This window comes from Pristiophorus japonicus, chromosome 23, assembly GCF_044704955.1.
Source record: "Pristiophorus japonicus isolate sPriJap1 chromosome 23, sPriJap1.hap1, whole genome shotgun sequence".
Classification (NCBI taxonomy): Eukaryota; Metazoa; Chordata; class Chondrichthyes; family Pristiophoridae; genus Pristiophorus; species Pristiophorus japonicus.
In genome coordinates, this window is record NC_091999.1 from 38,820,983 (window position 1) to 38,847,505 (window position 26,523).

Sequence of the window (26,523 nt, forward strand, 5' to 3'; positions counted from 1 at the left end):
CTCATTCTTCTAAACTCCAGTGAATACAGGCCCAGTCGATCCTCTCTCTCCTCATCTGTCCTCCCATCCCGGAAATCAGTCTGGTGAACCTTCGCTGCACTCCCTCAATAGCAAGAACGTCCTTCCTCAGATTAGAACAAAACTGAACACAGTATTGCAGGTGAGGCCTCACCAAAGCCCTGTACAGCTGCAGCAAGACCGCCCTGCTGCTATATTCAAATCCCCAAGATATGGGGCCAACATGCTATTTGCCTTCTTTCGGTCTGCTGCACCTGCATGCCAACCTTCAATGACTGATGTACCATGACACCCGGATCTCGTTGCACTTCCCCTTTGGCTAATCTGCCGCCATTCAGATAATATTCTGCCTTCGTGTTTTTGACACCAAAGTGCATAACCTCACATTTATCGTTATTACACGACATCTGCCACGCAATTGCCCACTCACCTAACCTATCCAGGTCACCCTGCAGCCTCTTAGCATCCTCCTCACATTTCACACCGCCATCCAGCATAATGTCATCTGCAAAATTAGAGATATTATACACAATTCCTTCATCTAAGTCATTGATGTATATTGTAAATTGCTGGGGTCCCAGCATTGAGCCCTGCGGCACCCAACTAGTCACTGCCTGCCATTGTGAAAAGGACCCGTTTATCCCGACTCTGTCAACCAGTTCTCTATCCACATCAATACATTACCTCCAATGCCATGTGCTTTAATTTTGCACACCAACCTCTTGTGTGGGACCTTGTCAAAAGTCTTTTGAAAGTCCCACTACACCACATCCATTGGTTCTCCCTTGTCCGCTCTACTAGTTACATCCTCACAAAATTCTCAAAGATTCATCAAGCATGATTTCACTTTCATAAATCCATGCTGATTTGGACCAATCCTGTTATTGCTTTCCAAATGTGCTGCTATTTCATCTTTAATAATTGATTCCAATATTTTCCCCACCACTGATGTCAGGCTAACTGGTCTGTAATTACCTGGTTTCTCTGTCCCTCATTTTTCAAAATGTGGTGTTACATTCGCTTCCCTCCAGTCCATACGAACTGATCCAGAGTCGATGGACTGTTAGCAAATGATAACCAATGCATCCATTATTTCTAGGGCCACTTCCTTAAGTATTCTGGGATGCAGACCATCAGGCCCCGGGGATTTATCGGCCTTTAGTCCCATCCATTTTCCGAACAGAATTTCCGACAAATAAGGATTTCCTTCAGTTCCTTCTTCTCACTAGCCCCTCGGTCACGTACTATTTCCAGAAGGTTATGCGTGTCTTCCTTCATGAATGCAGAGCCAAAGTATTTGTTCAACTGGTCTACCATTTCTTTGTTCCCCATTAAAAGTTCACCTGAATCTGACTGCAAGGGACCTACGTTTCCCTTCACTAATCTTTTTCTCTTCACATATCTATAGAAGTTTTTATGTTCCCAGCAAGCTTCCTCTCATACTCTATTTTCCCCTTCCGAATTAAACCCTTTGTCCTCCTCTGCTGAATTCTAAATTTCTCCCCGTCCTCGGGTTGATGGTTTTTCTGACCAGTTTATAAGCCTCTTCCTTGGATTTAACGCTATTCTTACTTTCCCTTGTTAGTCACGGTTGAGCCACCTTTCCGATTTTATTTTTTACTCCAGACAGGGATGTCCAATTGTTGAAGTTCATCCATGTGATATTTAAATGTTTTCCATTGCCTATCTGCCGTCAACCCTTTAAGTATTATTTCCCAGTCTATTCTAGCCAAGTCATGTCTCATACCTTCGAAGTTACCTTTCCTTACGTTCAGGACCCCAGTCTCAGAATTAATTGTTTCACTCTCCACCTTAATAAAGAATTCAACCTTATTGTGGTTACTCTTTCCCAAGGGGCCTCGCGCAACAAGAGTGCTAATTATTCCTTTCTCATTACACATCAACCAGTCTAGGATGGCCAGCCCTCTAGATGGTTCCTCGACATATTGGTCAAGTAAACCATCCCGAATCCACTCCAGCAAATCCTCCTCCACCGTATTGCTACCAGTTTGGTTCGCCCAATCTATATGTAGATTAAAGTCTCCCATGATAACTTCTGTACCTATGTTGCACACATCCCGACTTTCTTGTTTGATGCTGTCCCCAAACTCACTACGAATGTTTGGTGATACACAACTCCCACTAGCGTTTTCTTCCCTTTGATATTCCGCAGCTCCACCCACACAGTATCCACGCGAATGTCCTTCCTTACTATTGCGTTAATTTCCTCTTCAACCAGCAATGCCACCCCACCTCCTTTTCCTTTCTGTCTATCCTTCCTGAATGGTGAATCTCCCTGGATGTTGCGTTCCTAGCCTTCGTCACCCAGGAGCCATTTCTCCGTGATGCCAATTACATCATATTCATTAATTGCTGCCTGTGCAGTTAATTTGTCCACCTTATTACGAATACTCCTTGCATTGAGGCACAGTACCTTCAGGCTTGTTACCTTAACACACCTTGTCCCTTTAGAATTTGGCTGCAATGTGGCCCTTTTTGATTTTTGCCTTGGGTTTCTCTGCCCTCCACCTTTACTTTTCAGCCCCCATTTTACTTCCCTCTGTCTCACTGCATAGTTTCCCATCCCACTGCCATATTAATTTAACCCCTCCCCAACAACACGAGCAAACTCTCCCCTGTGGACATTGGTTCTGCACAGGTACAAAGCGTCCGGTTTGCACTGGTCCCAGCTCCCCCAGAACCGGTTCCAATGTCCCAGGAAATTGAAGCCCTCCCTTCTGCACCACACATTCATCTGAGCTATCCTGCGATTCCTACTCTAACTGGCAGTTGGCAGTGGTAGCTATCCTGAAATTGCTACCTTTGAGGTCCTATTTGTTAATTTTGCTCCCAGCTCCCTATATTCAGCTTGTAATTCCTCAGACAGAGTGAGTCAGACTCAAACACAAACACAGAAAGAGCTCCCTTAAGACAGAGAGTGAGAGGCACAGAAACATTGCATAATCCCATTTCTTTGTCAGTTGAGAATGTAATAAAGTTATCGACATGTACAGATTCAATAGAATATATTCAGGTATAACTGAGCAGGTTGGGAGGAAATCGGTTTGAATTTAAAGATTTACCAGGAGTGGGGTTCGAACCCACGCAGCTATACTTCCATTGGATTTCATGTCCAACGCCTAACCCACTCGGCCATCCTGGTTTTGTCAGTATTCGGATTTTGTCTCTGTGAGAATGTGGGCTGCAGCTCCACTCTCACAGACAGAGGTTTTCAATGAGCATTTTCAAATATTTATCGTAACATTGACACAGGGGCAACTCTCCTATTCTTTTTCGAGTAATGCTCTGGAAACTTTCACATCCACCCGAGGGTGCAGACGGAGCATCAATTTAACATTTCATCCGAAAGTCAACAGCTTCAACAATGCAAAATTCCCCAAGTGCTGCATTTGAGTGTCAGCCAAGATTATATGCTCAAGTCTCAGGAGTCGGACTTACACACACAGCCTCCTGATTCAGTCGAGAATGCTGCCACTGAACCAAAGCCGATATCTGTATTTCTTTCCCCAAGTCTTTTTATAAAGTTCCAGGACATATCGAAGTCATATTCAACATTTTGAAAAAGCTCCACCCTCGTCGGGGAATTGAACCTCGACCTCATGCGTGACAGGAAGGGATACCAACTACTACACTAACGAGGAACTGACGGGTATTTGTTTTGTCAGAGCAGGAATCGAGCTGTGAACAGAACTGGACACCATGAGAAGTCGACAGGCACATTGAGAGACAGAGACAAACCGACAAACAGGGAGAGACAGACAGCGAGATAGAGACAACGTGAGACAGAAAGTATGAAACTGAGAAGGAGAGGCAGACTGAGTAAGAAAAAGACTCAAACACACACATATACAGAGATGTGTGTGTGTGTGCTCTTTCAAGAGAGAGAGGGAAATAGTGAGAGAAAGACAGTGACAAAGAGAGAGACAGAGAAAGAGTGAGCGACAGATAGAGAGATAGACAAAGATATAAACAGAAAATGATGGAAATACTCAGCAGGTAAGAGAAAGGAACTAACAGAGACAGGCAAAGAGAGAGACAGGTAGAGACATGGACAGACGGAGATGATGGGAATGAGAAAGACAGTCAGACAGTGGGACTGAGAGAATCCCATTGGAACAGAACTGGACATCGTGAGAAAGAGACAGATAAGTTGAGAGACAGTGAAACAGGGAGAGACAGACAGCGAGATAGAGACAAAGAGAGACAGAAAGAGTGAGACTGAGAGGGAGGGTCAGAGTGAATGACAGAAAGACTCAAACACATACATACACAGATATGTGTTTGTGTGCTCCATAAAGAGAGGGAGGCAAATAGTAATGGAATGACAGAGACAAAGACAGGGACAAAGAGAGAGACAAAGAGGAAGACAGATAGAGAGAAAGACAGATATAGAGAGAGATAGAGACAATAATTCGGTTCTGTCTTTACAAAGGAAGATACAAAAAACCTTCCAATTCTACTAGGGGACTGTGAGTCTCGTGAGAATGAGGAACTGAAATATATCCTTATTGGTGGGAAATTGTGTTCGGGAAATTGATGGGATTAAAACCCGATAAATCCCTGGGTCTTGATAGTCTGCAGCCCAGAGTACTTAAGCAAGTGGCCCTGGAAATAGTGGATGCATTGGTGATCATTTTCCAACAATCTATCAACTCTGGATCAGTTCCTATGGACTGGAGGGTAGCTAATGTGACGGCACTTTTTAAAAAAGGAGGGAGAGAGAAAGCGGGTAAGTCTATACCGGTTAGCCTGACATCAGTCGTGAGGGAAATGTTGCAATCAATCATTAAGGATGAAATAGCAGCCCATTTGGAAAGCAGTGACAGGATCGGACCGATTCAGCATAGATCTATGAAAGGGAAATCATGCTTGACGAATCTTCTGGAATTTTTTGAAGATGTAACGAGTAGAGTGGACAAGGGAGAACCAGTGGATGTGGTGTATTTGGACTTTCAGTAGGCTTTTGACAAGGTCCCGCACAAGAGATTGGTGCACAAAATCCAAGCGCATGGTATTGGGATTAATGTACTGATGTGATAGAGAACTGGTTGGCAGACAGGAAGCAGAGAATCTGGATAAACAGATCCTTTTCAGAATGGCAGGCAGTTACTAGTGGGGTGCCGCAGGGCTCAGTGGTGGGACCCCAACTCTTTACAATATACATTAACGATTTGGTTGAAGGAATAGAGTGTAATATCTCCAAGTTTGCAGATGACACTAAACTGGGCTGCGGTGCGAGCTGTGAGGAGGATGCTAAGAGGCTGCAGCGTGACTTGGACAGATTAGGTGAGTGGGCAAATATATGGCAGATGCAGTATAATGTGGATAAATGTGAGGTTATGCATTTTGGGGGCAAAAACACGAAGGCAGAATATTATGTGAATGGAGGCAGACTAGAAAAAGGGGAGGTGCAACGAGACCTGGGTGTCATGGTTCATCAGTCACTGAAAGTGGGCACGCAGGTACAGCAGGCGGTAAAGAAGGCAAATAGTATGCTGGACTTCAAGCTAGGGGATTTGAATATAGGAGCAGGGAGACCTTACTGCAGTTGTACAAGACCTTAGTGAGGCCAGACCTGCTTTATTGTGTTCAGTTTTGCTCTCCTATTCTGAGGAAGGACGTTCTTGCCATTGAGGGAGTGCAGCAAACCAGTTGCCAAACAGTTCTCTATTCACGTCAGTACATTAATCCCAATACCATGCGCTTGGACTTTGTGCACCAATCTCTTATGCAGGACCTTGTCAAAAGCCTATTGAAAGTCCAAATACACCACATACACTGGTTCTCCCTTGTCCACTCTACTCGTTACATCCTCAAAAAATTCCAGAAGATTCATCAAGCATGATTTCCCTTTCATAAATCCATGCTGACTCGGTCCGATATTGTCAACAGACTGATTCCAAGGATGGCAGGACTGTCATATGAGGAGAGATTGGATCAACTGGGCCTTTATTCACTGGCGTTTAGAATGATGAGAGGGGATCTCATAGAAATATACAAGATTCTGACGGGACTGTACAGGTTAGATGCGGGAAGAATGTTCTCGATGTTGGGGAAGTCCAGAACCAGGGGACATAGTCTTAGGATAAGGGGTAGGCCATTTAGCACTGAGATGAGGAGAAACTTCTTCACTCACAGAGTTGTTGACCTGTGGAATTCCCTGCCGCAGAGAGATGTTGATGCCAGTTCATTGGATATATTCAAGAGGGATTTAGATATGGCCCTTACGGATAAGGGGGTGAAGGGGTATAGAGAGAAAGCAGGAAAAGGGAACTGAAGGAATGATCAGCCATGAACATATTGAATGACGGCGCAGGCTCGAAGGGCCTAATGGCCTACTCCTGCAGCTATTTTCCATGTTTCAATGTTTCTAAAACAGAAAATGATGAAAATACTCATCAGGTTAGAGACAGGGACAAACAGAGAAACAGGCACAAACAGAGTGAATCAGAGAGAGGCAGACTCAGACTCAAGCACACAGACACATGCACAGCTCTCTAAAGACAGAAAGGCAGAGACTGAGATGCACAGATACATTTTACAATTTTATTTCATGATCGGCTCAGAGTGTCACAGAGTAACAGAAAATTGTTGATTCAACAGATGAAAATCAGGTATCACTGATCAGCATGGGAGGAAATCAGTGATAAAGTAAAGAGATTCGAGTACGAACCCTCGTGGGAAAATCCCATTTAATTTTAAGGCCAACGCCTTAACCACTCGGCCAGCCTGGTCCTTCCAGTGTTTCGATTCTGTCTCAGTGAGAATCTGGTCTTCAACTCACCCCACAGACACACACATACACATCGGGTTTCAGTGAGTATTTAGGAACATTTTAATAATATTGACACGGGGGCAACTCTCCTAATCTTTTTCGAGTAATGCTGTGATCCACCCGAGGGTGCAGACGGAGCTTTAATTTAACATTTGTTCCGAAAGTCAACAGCTTCAACAATGCAAAATTCCCCAAGTACTGCACTTGAGTGTCTGCCAAGATTATCTGCTCAAGTCTCAGGAGTCCGACTTAAACACACAAACTCCTGATTCAGTCGAGATTACCGCCACTGAACCAAAGCCGATACCAAAGTTCACAACCGTATTATTTTCCTCAAGTTTTTTAGAAAGTTCCATGACATACCAAATTCATGGTGATGATTTATACAGACGGTTGCACATACACAGATATATATATATATACAGATAGACAGACACAGACACACACACACATAAGCAAAAATATACTCGCACCAACGGACATGCGCAGATGTCTTAGACATATAGAGGGATAGACAGGCTGAATCACTGTCGCAACTTTGGCTGATATGTGCGTTTTTCTATACGTAAGTATCGTGAATATTGCAGTTTAATAAAAATGATTTAAAAAATGACAGTTTTGAAAGGTGTGGGACGTTATTCCTTCGATCTCAGGATGAGTTTTGCAGAGAGCTGATTAAATTGCGAAATGGAATGAAAAATGCTGAGAATCGTAGTCGGCAGGATTCGACCTGCAGGGGGAAAATACGATGGATTTTCTAGTCCATCGCTGTAACCGCTCAGCCACGCCTACTCATTATGTCTTTAAATGTTACTCAGATAAAACTCAGTCATCCACCATCTGCAGCAGATGACACAGAATTCTGAAAAAATCTCCTCTTCCTGTATTTTTACTGCTCTGTATTGCACTGGAACTTTTTAATGTGAATCTTTCCCAAGAAACAGAAGTAAAATCCTGCATTTTGAAAAAGCTTCCTGCCTGTTGGGGAATTGAAACCCTGCCTTCTGCATAACAGGCCGGGATACTAAGCACTATACCAACGAATGTGGGTTTGGTCAGAGCAGGAATCGAGCTGTGAAGAGAACTGGACTCCATCAGAAGTAGGGAGACACATTGAGAGACAGAGACAAACCGACAAACAGGGACAGACAGACAACGAGATAGAGACAACGAGAGACAGAAAATGTGAGACTCAGAAGGAGAGGCAGACGCAGTGAGAAAAAGAATCAAACACATACATATACAGAGAATTGTGTGTGCTCTATAAAGAGAGAGAGGGAAAGAGTGAGACAAAGACAGTGTTAATGACAGTGACAAGGAGCGAGATAGATAGAGAGAGAGCGACAGATAGAGAGAGAGAGAGACAAAGATATAAACAGACAATGATGGAAATACTCAGCAGATTCGAGACAGGAACTAACAGCGATCGGCAAAGAGATACAGACAGGCAGAGGCATAGACAGACAGAGATGATGTGAAAGAGAGAGACAGAGAGATTGAGAGAATCCCATTCGAACAGAACTGGACACCGTGAGAAAGAGACAGACACATTGAGAACCAGAGGCAAACAGGGAAACAGGGAGAGAGAGACAGCGAGATAGAGACAGAGAGAGACAGAAAGTTTTAGACTGAGAGGGAGGTTCAGACTGACTGAGACAAACACGCAAATACTTACATACACAGAGATGTGTTTGCGTGCTCCATAAAGAGAGGGAGGCAAATAGTGATGGATTGACAAGAAAAAGACAGAGACAAAAAGGGAGACAGATAGAGAGAAAGACAGATAGAGAGAGAGACATAGAAACAAAAACATAAAATGATGATATGACTCATCAGGTTAGAGACAGGGACCAACACAGAAAGAGATGATGGGAAAGAGAGAGACGGTCAGATAGGGAGTCTGAGAGAATCCCTTTGGAACAGAACTGGACAAGTGGCAGACTAAGAGAGACATTGACTCAAACACATGCATAGCTCTCTAAAAAGAGAGAGAGGCAGAGACTGAGCGATACAGATACCTTTCATTATCTGCTCAGAGTGTCACCGAAACATGGAAATGCAACAGATGGAAATCGGGTATCACTGAGCAGCATGGGAAGTAATCTCTGTTTAATTAAGCAATTACCAGTTGTGGGATTCGAACCCTCGCAGTTATAATTCCATTGGACCTTAAGTCCAACACCTTAACCACTCGGCCATCCTGGGCCTGGCAGAAACGGGCTTTGTCTCTGTCAGAATTTGGGCTTCAACTCCACCCCCACAGACACACACATACACAGAGGGTTTCAGGGAGCATTTTCGAACATTTTTAGTGATATTGACACGGGGGCAACTCTCCTATTCTTTTTCGAGTAATGCTCTGGGACCTTTCACATCCACCCGAGGGTGCAGACGGAGCTTCAATTTCACAACCGCATTATTTTCCTCAAGATTTTTTTAAAAGTTCCAGGACGCACCAAATTCATGGTGATGATTTCCACGGACAGTTGCACATACACAGAGACACACACACATAAAATAACCAAAAATATACACGCATCAACATAGAAACATAGAAATTAGTTGCAGGAATATGCCATTCGGCGCTTCGAGCCTGCACCACCATTCAATAACATCATGGCTGATCATTCAACCTCAGTACCCCTTTCCTGCTTTCTCTCCATACCCCTTCATCCCTTTAGCCGTAAGGGCCATATCTAACTCCCTTTTGAATATATCTAACGAACTGGCCGCAACGACTTTCTGCAGTAGAAAATTTCACAGGTTAACCACTCTCTGAGTGAAAACGTTTCTCCTCATCCCGTTGCTAAATGGCTTACCCCTTACTCAAAGACTGTGATCCTTGGTCTCGAACTCCCCAGCAGCGAGAACATTCTTCCAGCCTCTAAGCTGTCTAATCTCGTCAGAATTTTACATGTTTCTTTGAAATCTCCTCTGATTCTTCTAAACTCCAGTGGATACCAGCCCAGTTCATCCAGTCCCTCCTCATATGTCATCCTGCCATCCCGGGAATCATGCTGGTGAACCTTCGCTGTACTCCCTCAAAAGCAAGGACGTCCTTCCTCAGATTCGGAGACCAAAACTGAACACAATATTCCGGGTGTGGCCTCACGGAGGACCTGTACAACTGCAGTAAGACCTCCCTGCTCCTATACTCAAATCCGCTAGCTATGAAGAGGAACATGCCATTTGCCTTCTTCACCACCTGCTGCACCTGCATACCAACAATCAATGACTGATGCACAATGACACCCAGATCAAGATATACAAAGATTGCCTTAGACAAATAGATGGATAGACAGGCAGGGTCACTGCTGCAACTTTGGCTGTCATTTGCGTTTTTCAGTCGAGGATACTGCCACTGAACTAAAGCCAATACCAAAGTTCACAAACGTATTATTTTCCCCAAGTCTTTTTAAAAAGTTCCAGCACATACAAAATTCATGGTGATGATTTGCACAGACAGTTGCACATACACAGAGACATATATACAGAACGACAGACGCAGAGACACACACACCCACACACATAACCAAAAATATACCTGCACCAACAGACATGCCTTAGACATACATAGGGATAGACAGGCTGAATCACTGTCGCTACTTTGGCTGATTTTTGCGTTTTTCTATCCGTATGCATCATGAATATTGCACATTGATAAAAATGAGAAATAGATGTCAGTGTTGAAATGTGTGGGCCCTTTATCCACCTATCTCAGGATCCATTTTGCAAAAACCTGGTTAAATTGTAAAATGGAATGAAAAATGATGTGAACTGTAGTTGGCAGGATTCACACCAATGCAAAGATAACCCAAATGATTTCTAGACCATCGCTTTAACTACTCAGCAGCAACTGCTGCATCTCTGGCACTTTTAATGTTGCTCAGAAAAAACTCAGTCATCCATCTCTGTGCAGCAGACGGCCACAGAATCCCGAAAAAGTCTCCGTTGCAAAAAATCTGGAAGAGGCAATCTCCTCTTGCTGTATTTTTATTGTTCTATGTTGCTCTGGAACTTTTTAATATGAATCGACACCAAGAAACAGAAAAACAATTCGACATTTTGAAAAAGCTGCTTTCCATCTGAGAATTGAACCCGGTTCTCCCGCCTAACAGGGGGCATAATCACCACTATACGGACGAGGGAACGGGTTGCGTCAGAGCAGTAATCGAGCTGTGAACAGAAGTCGACAGACACATTGATCGACAGACACAAACCGACAAACAGGGAGAGACAGACAACGAGAGAGAGACAACGAGAGACAGAAAGGGTGAGACTGAAAAGTCAGTCAGAGACAGCGAGAAAAAGACTCAAACACCTACATATACAGAGATGTGTAAGTGTGATCTATAAAAAGAGAGGGAAAGAGTGAGAGAAAGACAGTGATAAAGACAGTGACAAGGTGAGAGACAGATAGAGAGAGAGCGACAGATAGAGAGAGAGACAAAGATATAAACAGAAAATGATGGAAATACTCAGCAGGTTAGAGACAGGAACTACCAGCGACAGGCAAAGAGAGACAGACAGGCAGAAACACAGAGAGACAGAGATGATGGGAAAGAGTGAGACAGTCAGACAGAGACTGAGAGAATCCCATTCGAACAGAACTGGACACGGTGAGAAAGAGACAGACACATTGAGAACCAGAGACAAACAGGGAAACAGGGAGAGACAGACAGTGAGATAGAGACAAAGAGAGACATAAAGTTTGAGACTGAAAGAGAGGATCAGACTGAATGAGAAAAATACTCAAACACATACATACACAGAGATGTATTTGCGTGCCCCATAAAGCGAGGGAGGCAATTTGCGATGGAATGACAGAGAAAAGGACAGTGACAAAGAGGGAGACAAAGAGGGAGACAGATAAAGAGAAAGACAGATAGAGAGAGAGAGACATAGAGACAAAAACAGAAAATGATGGAAATACTTATCAGGTTAGAGTCAGGGGCTAACAGAGACAGACAAAGACATGGACAGACAGAGATAATGGGACAGAGAGAGACAGTCAGACAGAGAGTCTGAGAGAATCTCATTGCAACAGAACTAGACACCGTGAGAAAGTGACAGATTGAGAGACAGAGACAAACAGAGAAACAGGGACAGACAGAGTGGGTCAGAGAGGTAGATTGAGAGAGACAAAGACTCAAACACACAAACACAAACACAGCTCTCTAAAGAGAGAGAGCGACACAGATACATTTCACAATTTCTTTTCATTATCGGCTCAGAGTGTCACATAGTTACAGAAAATTGGAGATTCAGCAGATGAAAATCGGGTATCACTGAGCAGGATGGGAAAAATCTCTGTTTAATGAAATAATTACCAGAAGGCGGGGTTGAACCCACGGGCAATAAACCCATTACATCTTAAGTCCAACGCCTTTACCACTCGGTCATCCTGGTCCTGATCCTGTCAGTGGTTGGACTCTGCCTCTGTGAGAATCTGGGCTTCAGCTACACCCCCACAGACACACAGACACAGAGGATTTCAGGGTGCATTTACGAACATTTTTCGTGATATTGACACGGGCGCAGCTCTCCTATTCTTTTTCGACTAAGGCTCTGGGAATTTTCACATCCACCCGAGGGGGCAGATAGAGCTTCAATTTAAAATTTCAGCCGATGGTCAACAGCTTCAACAATGCAAAATTCCCCAAATACTGCATTTGAGTGTCATCCAAGATGATGTGTTCAAGTGTCAGGAGTGGGACTTACACACACAACCTCCTGATTCAGTCGAGAATGGAACCACTGAACCAAAACCGATACCAAAGTTCAAAACCATATTATTTTCCCCAAGTTTTTTAAAAAGGCCCAGGACATACCAAATTCATGGTGATGATTTCCACAGACAGTTGCACATACACAGAAAAATACATACAGATAGACATACACAGACACACGCACACACAATAACCAAAACTTTACACGCATCAACATAGAAAGATAGAGACATAGAAATTAGGTGCAGGAATATGCCATTCGGCCCTTCGATCATGGCTCATCATTCAACCTCAGTACCCCTTTCCTGCTTTCTCTCCATACCCCTTGATCCCTTTAGCCGTAAGAGCCACATCTAACTCCCTTTTGAAAATATATAACGAACTGGCCTCAACGACTTTCTGCGGTAGAAAATTTTACAGGTAAACTACTCTCTGAGTGAAGAAGTTTCACCTCATCTCGGTCCTAGATGGGTTACCCCTTACTCTTAGACTGTAATCCTTGTTCTCATACTCCCTAGCAACGAGAACATTCTTTCAGCCTCTAAGCTGTCCAATCTCGTCAGAATGTTATATGTTTCTGTGAGATCCCCTCTCATTCTTCTAAACTTCAGTGGATACCAGCCCAGTTGATCCAGTCTCTCCTCATATGTCAATCCTGCCATCCCTGGAATCATGCTGTACTCCCTCAATAGCAAGGACGTCCTTCCTCAGAATCGGGGACCAAAACTGAACACAATATTCCAGGTGTGGCCTCACCAAGGCCCTGTACAACTGCAGTAAGACCTCCCTGCTCCTATACTCAAATCCCCGAGCTATGAAGGCGAACATGCCATTTGCCTTCTTTACCGCCTGCTGCACCTGCATGCAACTTTCAATGACTGATGCACTATGACACCCAGATCAAGATATACACAGGTTGCCTTAGACAAATAGATGGATAGACAGGCAGGGTCACTGAAGCTACTTTGGCTGGTTTTTGCGTTTTTCTATCCATATGTATCGTGAATACTGCAGATTAATGGAAGAAAGAAAACAGCGGCTGCATCGAAAGATGTGGGACGTTGCTCTATCTATCTCAGAACCAATTTTGCAGTAACGTGGTTAAATTGTGAAACAGAATGGAATATGCTGAGCAACATAGTCGGCAGGATTCAAATCTGCGCAGAGAAACCCCGATGGATTTTGTGTCCATTGTCTTACCCACTCGGCCAGGACTACTGGCTCGCTGCATCATTAAATGTTACTCAGATAAAACTCAGTCATCCATCTCTTTGCAGCAGACGGCCACAGAATACGGAAAAAGTCTCCGTTTGCTAAAAATCTGTAAGAGGCAATCTCCTCTTCCTGTATTTGTACTCTTCTATATTGCTCTGGAACTTTTTAATATGAATCAACACCAAGAAACAGAAGTACAATTCTACATTTTGTAAAAGCTGCCACCGCGTCGGGAAGTAGAACCACGGTCTCCGGCGGAACAGGCGGGGATACTCACCACGATACTAACGAGCATGAGTTCTATCAGAGCAGGAATCGAGCTGTGAACAGAACTGGACACCATGAGAAGTCGACAGACACATTGATAGACAGAGACAAACCGACAAACAGGGAGAGACAGACAGCAAGATAGAGACAACGAGAGCCAGAAAATGTGAGACTGAGAAGAGAGGCAGACTGAGTGAGAAAAAGACTCAAACATATACATATACAGAGATGTGTGTGTGTGATCTATTAAGAGAGAGGGAAAGAGTGAGAGAAAGACAATGATAAAGACAGTGACAAGGAGAGAGACAGATGGAGAGAGAGAGCGATAAAGACTAAAACAGAAAATGATGGGAATACATCTCAGCTTACAGGCAGGGACTAACAGAGACAGGCAAAGACATGGACAGACCGAAATGATGGGAAAGAGAGAGCCAGTCAGACAAAGAGTCTGAGAGAATCCCATTGGACCAGACGTGGCACCGTGAGAAAGAGACAGATTGAGAGACAGAGACAAACAGAGAAACAGGGACAGACAGAGTGAGTCAGACTGAGAGAGACAAAGACTCAAACATACAAACACATACACAACTCTCTGAAGAGAGAGAGAGGTAGAGACCGAGCGACACAGATACATTTCACAATTTCATTTCATTATCGGTTCAGAGTGTCACATTGTTGCAGAAAATTGCTGATTCAACCGATGAAAATCCGGTCTCACTGATCAGAATGGGAGGAAATCCGTGTTAAATTAAAGAGATACCAGGAGTGGGGTACGAACCCACGCGGGATAAAAACCCATTGAGTTTTAAGGCCAACGCCTCAACCACTCGGCTATCCTGGTCCTGTGAGAACCTGGATTCTGTCTCTGTGAGAATCTGGGCTTCAACCCCAACCCCACATAGAAACACATACACATCGGCTTTCAGTGAGCATTTACGAACATTTTTAGTAATATTGAGACCGGGGCAACTCTCCTATTCTTTTTCGAGTAATGCACTGGGAACTTTCATATCCACCCGAGGGTGCAGACGGAGCTTCAATTTAACATTTCATCCGAAAGTCAACATCTTCAACATTGCAAAATTCCCCATGAGCTGCACTTGAGTGTTCGCCAAGATGAAATGCTCAAGTCTCAAGAGTGCGACTTGAACACACATACTCCCGATTCAGTCGAGAATGCTGCCACTGAACCAAGCCGATACAAAAGTTCACAACCGTATTATTTCCCCCAAGTCTTTTTTATAAGTTCCAGGGCATACAAAATTCATGGTGATGATTTCCACAGACAGTTGCACATACACAGAGACATATGGAGAGATAGACAGACACAGACACACACATAACCAAAAATTTGCACGCACCAACAGACATGCACAGATGCCTTGGACATCTCGAGGGATAGACAGGCTGAATCACTGTCGCAAATTTGACTGATATTTGCCATTTCTTAAACGGATGTATCGTGAATATTGCAGATAAATAAAAATGAGAAAAACATGTAAGTTTTGAAAGGTGTGGGACGTTATTCCATCTATCTGAGGATCAGTTTCGCAGAAAATTGGTCAAATTGTGAAATGGAATGGAAAACGCGAGAGAGTCGTAGTCGGCAGGATTCGAAACTGCGCGGAATAACCCAATGGATTTCTAGTCCATCGCCTTAACCACTCGGCCACGACTACTGTGTCGCTGCCTTTTTAAACGTTACTCAGAAAAAACTAAGTCATCCATCTCTGTGCAGCAGACGGACAAAGATTCCTGAAAAATTCTCCGTTTGCGAAAAATCTGGACGAGGCAATCTCCTCTACCTATATTTTTACAGTTCTTTTTGGCTCTTTTCAATATGAATCTCGACCAAGAAACAGAAGTAAAATTCTACATTTTGAAACAACTGCCTCACCGTTGGGGAATTGAACCCCGGTCTCCCGCGTAACAGGCGGTGATACGCACCACGATACTAACGAGTAACTGACGGGTACCAGTTCTGTCAGAGCAGGAATCGAGCCACTGTGAACAGAACTGGACACTATGAGAAGTCGACAGACACATTGAGAGACAGAGACAAACCGACAAACAGGGGGAGACAGACAGCGAGATAGAGACAACGAGAGTCAGTTTGAGTGAGACTGAGAAGGAGAGGCAGACTGCGTGAGAAAAAGACTCAAATATGAACATATACAGAGATGCGGGGTACGAACCCACGCGGGAAAAGCCCATTGAATTTTAAGGCCAACGCCTGAACCACTCGGCTTTTCTGGTCCTGGCAAAATCTGGATTCTGTCTCTGTGAGAATCTGGGCTTCAACCCCAACCCCACAAACAAACACATACACATCACACTCCCTCAGTACCCTGTGTTATTCACACTCCCTCAGTACCCTGTGTTACTCACACTCCCTCACTACCCTGTGTTACTCACACACCCTCAGACTCCTGTGTTACTCACACTCCCTCAGTACCCTGTGTTACTCACACTCACTCAGTAACCCGTGTTACTCACACTCCCTCTGTCCCCTGTGTTACTCACACTCCCTGAGTACCATGTGTTACTCACACTCCCTCAGTGCCCTGAGTTACTCACTATCCCTCAGTACCCTGGGTTAGTAACACTCCCTCAGTACCTTGTGTTACTCACACTCCCTCAGTATCCTGTGATACTCACACTTCCTCAGTACCCTGTGTTACTCACACTCCCTCAGTACCCTGCGTTACTCACAGTACCTCACTAACCTGTGTTACTCACACTCCCTCAGTAACCTTTGTTTCTCACACTGCGTCAGTACCCTCAGTTAGTGACAATCCCTCAGTACCTTGTTTTACTCACAGTCTCTCAGTACCCTGTGTTACTCACAATCACTCAGTAACCTCTGTTACTCACAATCACTCAGTAGCCTGTGCTTCTCACAGTCCTTCAGTACCCTGTGTTCCTCACTCTCCCTCAGTACCCTGTGTTACTCAAACCCCCTCAGTTTCCTGTGTTATTCACACTCCCTCAGTATGCTGTGATACTCACACTCCCTCAGTACCCTGTGTTACTCACACTCGCTCCGTCCCCTGTGTCACTCACACTCCTTCAGTACACTGTGTTACTCACACTCCCTCCGTACCCTGTGCTACTCACACTCCTTCAGTACCCTTTGTTCCTCACACTCCCTCAGTTCCCTGTGTTACTCAAACCCCCTCAGTTTCCTGTGTTATTCACACTCCCTCAGTACCTGTGTTATTGACACTCTCTCAGTACGCTGTGTTACTCACACACCCTCAGTCTCATGTGTTACTCACAATCCCTCAGTACCGTGTGTTACTCAAACTCCTCAGTAGCCTGTGTTACTCACACCACCTCAGTAACCTGTGTTACTCAAATTCCATCAGTACCCTGTGTTACTCACACTCCCTTATTACCCTGTGTTACTCACACTCCCTTAGTACCCTGTGTTACTCACACTCCCTCTGTATCCTGTGTTACCCACACCCCCTCAGTACCCTGTGTTTCTCACACTCCCTCAGTACCCTGTGTTACTCACACTCCCTCAGTACCCTGTGTTATTCACACTCCCTCAGTATCCTGTGTTACTCACATTCCCTCAGTAACCTGTGTTTCTCACACTCCCTCAGTACCCTATGTTACTCACACTCCCTCAGTACCCTATGTTTCTCACACTACCTCAGTACCCTGTGTTACTCACACGTCCTCAGTACCCTATGTTAATCACACTCCCTCAGTACCCTGTGTTATTCACACTCCCTGAGTACCCTGTTTTACTCACACTCCCTCAGAACCCTGTGTTACTCACACTCCCTCAGTATGCTGTATTACTCACGTGCCTTCAGTACACTGTGTTTCTCACACTCCCTCAGTACCCTGTGTTACTCACACACCCTCAGTAACCTGTGTTACTCACAATCCTTCAGTACCCTGTGTTACTCACACTCTCCCGACCCCTGAGTTACTGACGCTCGTTCAGTACCCTGTGTTACTCACTCTCCCTCCCTCCCCTGCGTTACACACTCTACTTCAGTCGCCTGTGTTACTCACACTACCGCACTATCCTGTGTTAGTCAAACGCTCTCAATCCCCTGTGTTAATCAGACTCCCTCAGTACCTGTGTTACACACACTCACTCAGTACCCTGTGTTACTCACACTCACTCAGTATCCTGCGATACTCACACTCCCTCAGTACCCTATGTTAATCACACTCCTCAGTACCCTGTGTTATTCAAATTCCCTCAGTACCCTGTGTTACTCGCACTCCCTTATTACCCAGTATTACTCACACTCCCTTAGTACCCTGTGTTACTCACACTCCCTCTGTATCCTGTGTTACTCACACTCCCTTAGTACCCTGTGTTACTCACACTCCCTCTGTATCCTGTGTTACTCACACTCCCTCAGTACCCCATGTTACTCACATTCCCTCAGTATCCTGTTTTTCTCACACTCCCTCAGTACCCTGTGTTACTCGCACTCCCTCAGTACCCTGTGTTATTCACACTCCCATAGTACCCTGTTTTACTCACACTCCCTCAGTACCCTGTGTTACTCACACTCCCTCAGCATGCTGTATTACTCACGTGCCCTCAGTACACTGTGTTACTCACACCCCCTCAGTAACCCGTGTTACTTACACTCCCTCTGTCCCCTGTGTTACTCACACTCCCTGAGTACCATGTGTTACTCACACTCCCTCAGTGCCCTGTTTTACTCACAATTCCTCAGTACCCTGGGTTAGTAACACTCCCTCAGTACCCTGTTTTACTCACACTCCCTCAGAACCCTGTGTTACTCACACTCCCTCAGTATGCTGTATTATTCACGTGCCTTCAGTACACTGTGTTTCTCACACTCCCTCAGTACCCTGTGTTACTCACACACCCTCAGTAACCTGTGTTACTCACAATCCTTCACTACCCTGTGTTACTCACACTCCCCCGTCCCCTGAGTTACTGACGCTCGTTCAGTACCCTGTGTTACTCACTCTCCCTCCCTCCCCTGTGTTACACACTCTCCTTCAGTCGCCTGTGTTACTCACACTACCGCACTATCCTGTGTTAGTCAAACGCTCTCAATCCCCTGTGTTAATCACACTCCCTCAGTACCTGTGTTACACACACTCACTCAGTACCCTGTGTTACTCACACTCACTCAGTATCCTGCGATACTCACACTCCCTCAGTTCCCTATGTTAATCACACTCCTCAGTACCCTGTGTTATTCAAATTCCCTCAGTACCCTGTGTTACTCGCACTCCCTTATTACCCAGTATTACTCACACTCCCTTAGTACCCTGTGTTACTCACACTCCCTCTGTATCCTGTGTTACTCACACTCCCTTAGTACCCTGTGTTACTCACACTCCCTCTGTATCCTGTGTTACTCACACTCCCTCAGTACCCCATGTTACTCACATTCCCTCAGTATCCTGTTTTTCTCACACTCCCTCAGTACCCTGTGTTACTCGCACTCCCTCAGTTCCCTGTGTTATTCACACTCCCATAGTACCCTGTTTTACTCACACTCCCTCAGTACCCTGTGTTACTCACACTCCCTCAGTATGCTGTATTACTCACGTGCCCTCAGTACACTGTGTTACTCACACCCCCTCAGTAACCCGTGTTACTTACACTCCCTCTGTCCCCTGTGTTACTCACACTCCCTGAGTACCATGTGTTACTCACACTCCCTCAGTGCCCTGTTTTACTCACAATTCCTCAGTACCCTGGGTTAGTAACACTCCCTCAGTACCTTGTGTTACTCACACTCCCTCAGTATCCTGTGATACTCACACTCCCTCATTACCCTGTGTTACTCACATTCCCTCAGTACCCTGCGTTACTCACAGTACCTCACTAACCTGTTTTACTCACACTCCCTCAGTAACCTTTGTTACTCACACTGCGTCAGTACCCTCAGTTAGTGACAATCCCTCAGTACCTTGTGTTACTCACAGTCCCTCAGTACCCTGTGTTATTCACAATCACTCAGTAACCTCTGTTACTCAAAATCCCTCAGTACCCTGTGTTACTCACACTCCCTCCGTCCCCTGTGTTACTCACACTCCTTCAGTACACTGCGTTAATCACACTCCCTCCGTACCCTGTGTTACTCACACTCTTTCAGTTCCCTGTGTTACTCACACTCACTCAGTACCCTGTGTTACTCAAACCCACTCATTTCCCTGTGTTATTCACATTCCCTCAGTACCTGTGTTATTGAAACTCTCTTAGTACGCTGAGTTACTCACACACCCTCAGTCCCATGTGTTACTCACAAGCCCTCAGTATCGTGAGTTACTCAAACTCCTCAGTAGCCTGTGTTACTCACACCACCTCAGTAACCTGTGTTACTCACACTCCCTCAGTACCCTGTGTTATTCACACTCCCTCAGTAATCTGTGTTACTCACACTCACTCAGTACCCTCTGTTACTCACACTCCATCAGTATCCTGCGATACTCACACTCCCTCAGTAACCTGTGTTACTCACATTCCCTCAGTAACCTGCATTACTCACAGTACCTCAGTAACCTGTGTTACTCACACAGCCTCAGTACCCTTTGTTACTCACACTCCGTCAGTACCCTCTGTTACTGACAATCCCTCAGTACCTTCTGTTACTCACAGTTCCTCAGTACCCTGTGTTCCTCACAATCCCTCAGTAAACTGTGTTACTCACAATCCCTCAGTACCCTGTGCTGCTCACACTCCCTCAGTACCCTGTGTTATTCACACTCCCTAAGTACCCTGTCTTACTCACACTCCCTCAGTACCCTGTGTTATTCACACTCCCTAAGTACCCTGTCTTACTCACACTCCCTCAGTACGCTGTGTTACTCACAATCCCTCAGTACCCTGTGTTACTCCCACTCCCTCGGGACCGTGTGTTGCTCACACTCCTTCAGTATCCTGTGTTACCCACACCCCCTCAGTACCCCGTGTTACTCACACTCCCTCAGTACCCTGTGTTACTCACACCCCCCAGTACCCTGAATTACTCACACTCCCTCAGTATCCTGTGTTTTGAACACTCATTCAGTAACATGTGTTTCTCACACTCCCTCAGTAACCTGTGTTACTCAAACTCCCTCAGTACCCTGTGTTTCTCACACTACCTCAGTACCCTGTGTTACTCACACGGCCTCAATACCCTATGTTAATCACACTCCCTCCGTACCCTGTGTTACTTACACTCCCTCAGTACTCTCTATTACTCACACTCCCTCAGTACACTGTGTTGCTCACAATCCCTCAGTAACCTGTGTTACTCACATTCCCTTAGTACCCTATGTTACTCACACTCCCTCAGTATGCTGTATTACTGACGTGCCTTCAGTGCACTGTGTTTCTCACACTCCCTAAGTAGCCTGTGTTACTCACACACCCTCAGTACCCTGTGTTACTCACACTCCCTCAGTACCCTGTGTTCCTCACAATCCCTCAGTAACCTGTGTTACTCACAATCCTTCAGTACCCTGTGTTACTCATACTCCCCCGTCCCCTGAGTTACTCACACTCGTTCAGTACCCTGTGTTACTCACTCTCCCTCCATCCCCTGTGTTACACACTCTCCTTCAGTAGCCTGTGTTACTCACACTCCCTCAGTATCCTGTGTTACTCAAACCCCCTCAATCCCCTGTGTCAATCACACTCCCTCAGTAGTCTATGTTAATCACACTCCTCAGTAGCCTGTGTTACTCACACACCCTCAGTCCCCTGTGTTATTCAAATTCCCTCAGTACCCTGTGTTACTCACACTCCCTTATTACCCAGTGTTACTCACACTCCCTTAGTACCCTGTGTTACTCACACTCCCTCTGTATCCTGTGTTATTCACACTCCCTCAGTACCCCATGTTACTCACACTCCCTCGGTACCCTGTGTTACTCACACTCCCTCAGTACCCTGTGTTACTCACACTCGCTCAGTACCCTGTGTTATTCACACTCCCTAAGTACCCTGTCTTACTCACAGTTCCTCAGTACCCTGTGTTCCTCACAATCCCTCAGTAAACTGTGTTACTCACAATCCCTCAGTAACCTGTGCTGCTCACACTCCCTCAGTCACCTGTGTTACTCACACTCCCTCAGTTCCCTGTATTACTCACACTCCCTTTGTATCCTGTGTTACCCACACCCCCTCAGTACCCCGTGTTACTCACACTCCCTCAGTACCCTGTGTTACTCACACTCCCTCAGTACCCTGAGTTACTCACACTCCCTCAGTATCCTGTGTTTTTAACACTCATTCAGTAACCTGTGTTTCTCACACTCCCTCAGTACCCTGTGTTACTCACACTCCCTCAGTACCCTGTGTTTCTCACACTACCTCAGTACCCTGTGTTACTCACACGTAGTCAATACCCTATGTTAATCACACTCCCACCGTACCATGTGTTACTCACACTCCCTCAGTACTCTCTATTACTCACACTCCCTCAGTACCCTGTGTTGCTCACAATCCCTCAGTAACCTGTGTTACTCACAATCCTTCATTACCCTGTGTTACTCATACTCCCCCGTCCCCTGAGTTACTCACACTCTCTCAGTACCCTGTGTTATTCCCACTCCCTTAGTATCCTGTTTTACTCACACTCCCTCAGAAGCCTGTGTTACTCACACTCCCTCAGTATCCTGTGTTACTCAAACCCCCTCAATCCCCTGTGTCAATCACACTCACTCAGTAGCCTATGTTAATCACACTCCTCAGTAGCCTGTGTTACTCACACACCCTCAGTCCCCTGTGTTACTCACAATCCCTCAGTACCCTGTGTTATTCAAATTCCCTCAGTACCCTGTGTTACTCACACTCCCTTATTACCCTGTGTTACTCACACTCCCTTAGTACCCTGTGTTACTCACACTCCCTCTGTATCCTGTGTTACTCACACTCACTCAGTACCCCATGTTACTCACACTCCCTCGGTACCCTGTGTTACTCACAATCCCTCTGTATCCTGTGTTACTCACACTCCCTCAGTACCCTGTGTTAGTCACACTCGCTCAGTACCCTGTGTTACTCACACTCCCTCAGTACCCTGTGTTAGTCACACTCGCTCAGTACCCTGTGTTACTCACCCGTCCGCAGTGCCCTATGTTACTCACACTCCCTTCGTACCCTGTGTTACTCACACTCCCTCAGTATCCTGTGTTACTCACACTCCCTCAGTACCATGTGTTTCTCACAATCCCTCAGTAACCTGTGTTACTCGCACTCCCTCAGTGCCCTGTTATTCACACTCCCATAGTACCCTGTTTTACTCACACTCCCTCAGTACCCTGTGTTACTCACACTCCCTCAGTGTGCTGTATTACTCACGTGCCCTCAGTACACTGTGTTTCTCACACTCCCTCAGTACCCTGTGCTACTCACACTCCCTCAGTAACCTGTGTTACTCACACTCCCTGAGTACCCTGTGTTACTCACACCCCCTCAGTAAACCGTGTTACACACACTCCCTCTGTCCCCTGTGTTACTCACACTCCCTGAGTACCATGTGTTACTCACACTCCCTCAGTGCCCTGTTTTACTCACAAACCCTCAGTACCCTGGGTTAGTAACACTCCCTCAGTACCTTGTGTTACTCACAGTCCCTCAGTACCCTATGTTACTCACAATCCCTCAGTAACCTCTGTTACTCACAATCCCTCAGTACCCTGTGTTACTCACACTCCCTCAGTACCCTGTGTTACTCAAACCCCCTCAGTTCCCTGTGTTATTCACACTCCCTCAGTACCTGTGTTATTGACACTCTCTCAGTACGCTGAGTTACTCACACACCCTCAGTCCCATGTGTTACTCACAATGCCTCAGTACCGTGTGTTACTCAAACTCCTCAGTCGCCTATTTTACTCACACCACCTCAGTAACCTGTGTTACTCACACTCCCTCAGTACCCTGTTATTCACACTCCCTCAATAATCTGTGTTACTCACACTCCCTCAGTACCCTGTGTTACTCACACTCCCTCAGTACCTGAGTTACTCACACTCCCTCAGTATCCTGTGTTTTTAACACTCATTCAGTAATCTGTGTTTCTCACACTCCCTCAGTACCCTGTGTTACTCACATTCCCTCAGTACCCTGTGTTTCTCACACTACCTCAGTACCCTGTGTTACTCACACGTCCTCAATACCCTATGATAATCACACTCCCACCGTACCATGTGTTACTCACACTCCCTCAGTACTCTCTATTACTCACACTCCCTCAGTACCCTGTGTTGCTCACAATCCCTCAGTAACCTGTGTTACTCACAATCCTTCATTACCCTGTGTTACTCATACTCCCCCGTCCCCTGAGTTACTCACACTCTCTCAGTACCCTGTGTTATTCCCACTCCCTTAGTATCCTGTTTTACTCACACTCCCTCAGAAGCCTGTGTTACTCACACTCCCTCAGTATCCTGTGTTACTCAAACCCCCTCAATCCCCTGTGTCAATCACACTCCCTCAGTAGCCTATGTTAATCACACTCCTCAGTAGCCTGTGTTACTCACACACCCTCAGTCCCCTGTGTTACTCACAATCCCTCAGTACCCTGTGTTATTCAAATTCCCTCAGTACCCTGTGTTACTCACACTCCCTTATTACCCTGTGTTACTCACACTCCCTTAGTACCCTGTGTTACTCACACTCCCTCTGTATCCTGTGTTACTCACACTCCCTCAGTACCCCATGTTACTCACACTCCCTCGGTACCCTGTGTTACTCACAATCCCTCTGTATCCTGTGTTACTCACACTCCCTCAGTACCCTGTGTTAGTCACACTCGCTCAGTACCCTGTGTTACTCACACTCCCTCAGTACCCTGTGTTAGTCACACTCGCTCAGTACCCTGTGTTACTCACCCGTCCGCAGTGACCTATGTTACTCACACTCCCTCCGTACCCTATGTTACTCACACTCCCTCAGTATCCTGTGTTACTCACACTCCCTCAGTACCATGTGTTTCTCACAATCCCTCAATAACCTGTGTTACTCGCACTCCCTCAGTGCCCTGTGTTATTCACACTCCCATAGTACCCTGATTTACTCACACTCCCTCAGTACCCTGTGTTACTCACACTCCCTCAGTGTGCTGTATTACTCACGTGCCCTCAGTACACTGTGTTTCTCACACTCCCTCAGTACCCTGTGCTACTCACACACCCTCAGTAATCTGTGTTACTCACACTCCCTGAGTACCCTGTGTTACTCACACCCCCTCAGTAAACCGTGTTACACACACTCCCTCTGTCCCCTGTGTTACTCACACTCCCTGAGTACCATGTGTTACTCACACTCCCTCAGTGCCCTGTTTTACTCACAAACCCTCAGTACCCTGGGTTAGTAACACTCCCTCAGTACTTGTGTTACTCACAGTCCCTCAGTACCCTATGTTACTCACAATCCCTCAGTAACCTCTGTTACTCACAATCCCTCAGTACCCTGTGTTACTCACACTCCCTCAGTACCCTGTGTTACTCAAACCCCCTCAGTTCCCTGTGTTATTCACACTCCCTCAGTACCTGTGTTATTGACACTCTCTCAGTACGCTGAGTTACTCACACACCCTCAGTCCCATGTGTTACTCACAATGTCTCTACCGTGTGTTACTCAAACTCCTCAGTCGCCTATTTTACTCACACCACCTCAGTAACCTGTGTTACTCACACTCCCTCAGTACCCTGTTATTCACACTCCCTCAATAATCTGTGTTACTCACACTCACTCAGTACCCTGTGTTACTCACACTCCCTCAGTATCCTGCGATACTCACACTCCCTCAGTAACCTGTGTTACTCACACTCCCTCAGTAAACTCCATTACTCACAGTACCTCAGTAACCTGTGTTACTCACACTCACTCAGTACCCTGTGTTACTCACACTCCCTCAGTTCCCTGTATAACTCACACTCCCTCATTAACCCGTGTTACTCACACTCCATCTGTCCCCTGTTTAACTCACACTCCCTGAGAACCATATGTCACTTACACTCCCTCAGTACCCTGGGTTAGTAACACTCCCTCATTACCTTGTGTTACTCACACTCCCTCAGTACCCTGTGTTCCTCACAAACCCTCAGTAACCGGTGTTACTCACTATCCTTCAGTACCCTGTGTTACTCACACTCTCCCGTCCCCTGAGTTACTGACGCTCGTTCAGTACCCTGTGTTACTCACTCTCCCTCCGTCCCCTGTATTACACACTCTCCTTCAGTAGCCTGTGTTACTCACACTCCCTCAGTATCCTGTGTTACTCAAACCCCCTCAATCCCCTGTGTTACTCACACTCCCTCTGTACCTGTGTTACTCATATTCTCTAAATACGCTGTGTTACTCAAACGCCCTCGGTCCCATGTGTTACTCACAATCCCTCAGTACCCTATGTTAATCACACCCCTCAGTTGCCTGTGTTACTCACACACACTCAGCCCCTGTGTTACTCACAATCCCTCAGTAGCCTATGTTATTCAAATTTCCTCAGTACCCTGTGTTACTCACACTCCTTTATTACCCAGTGT

General features: G+C 45.7%; 2 non-coding genes across 2 annotated transcripts; both read right to left on the reverse strand.

Annotated features, from left to right (window-relative positions):
* Nucleotides 1–3,098: 3,098 nt before the first annotated feature.
* On the reverse strand, nt 3,099–3,181 carry trnas-uga (transfer RNA serine (anticodon UGA)). Its single transcript has one exon. It is a non-coding gene; the product is annotated as a tRNA-Ser (tRNA).
* An 11,601-nt stretch (nt 3,182–14,782) lies between these two features.
* trnal-uaa (transfer RNA leucine (anticodon UAA)) lies at nt 14,783–14,866 on the reverse strand. Its single transcript has one exon. It is a non-coding gene; the product is annotated as a tRNA-Leu (tRNA).
* Nucleotides 14,867–26,523: the final 11,657 nt, after the last annotated feature.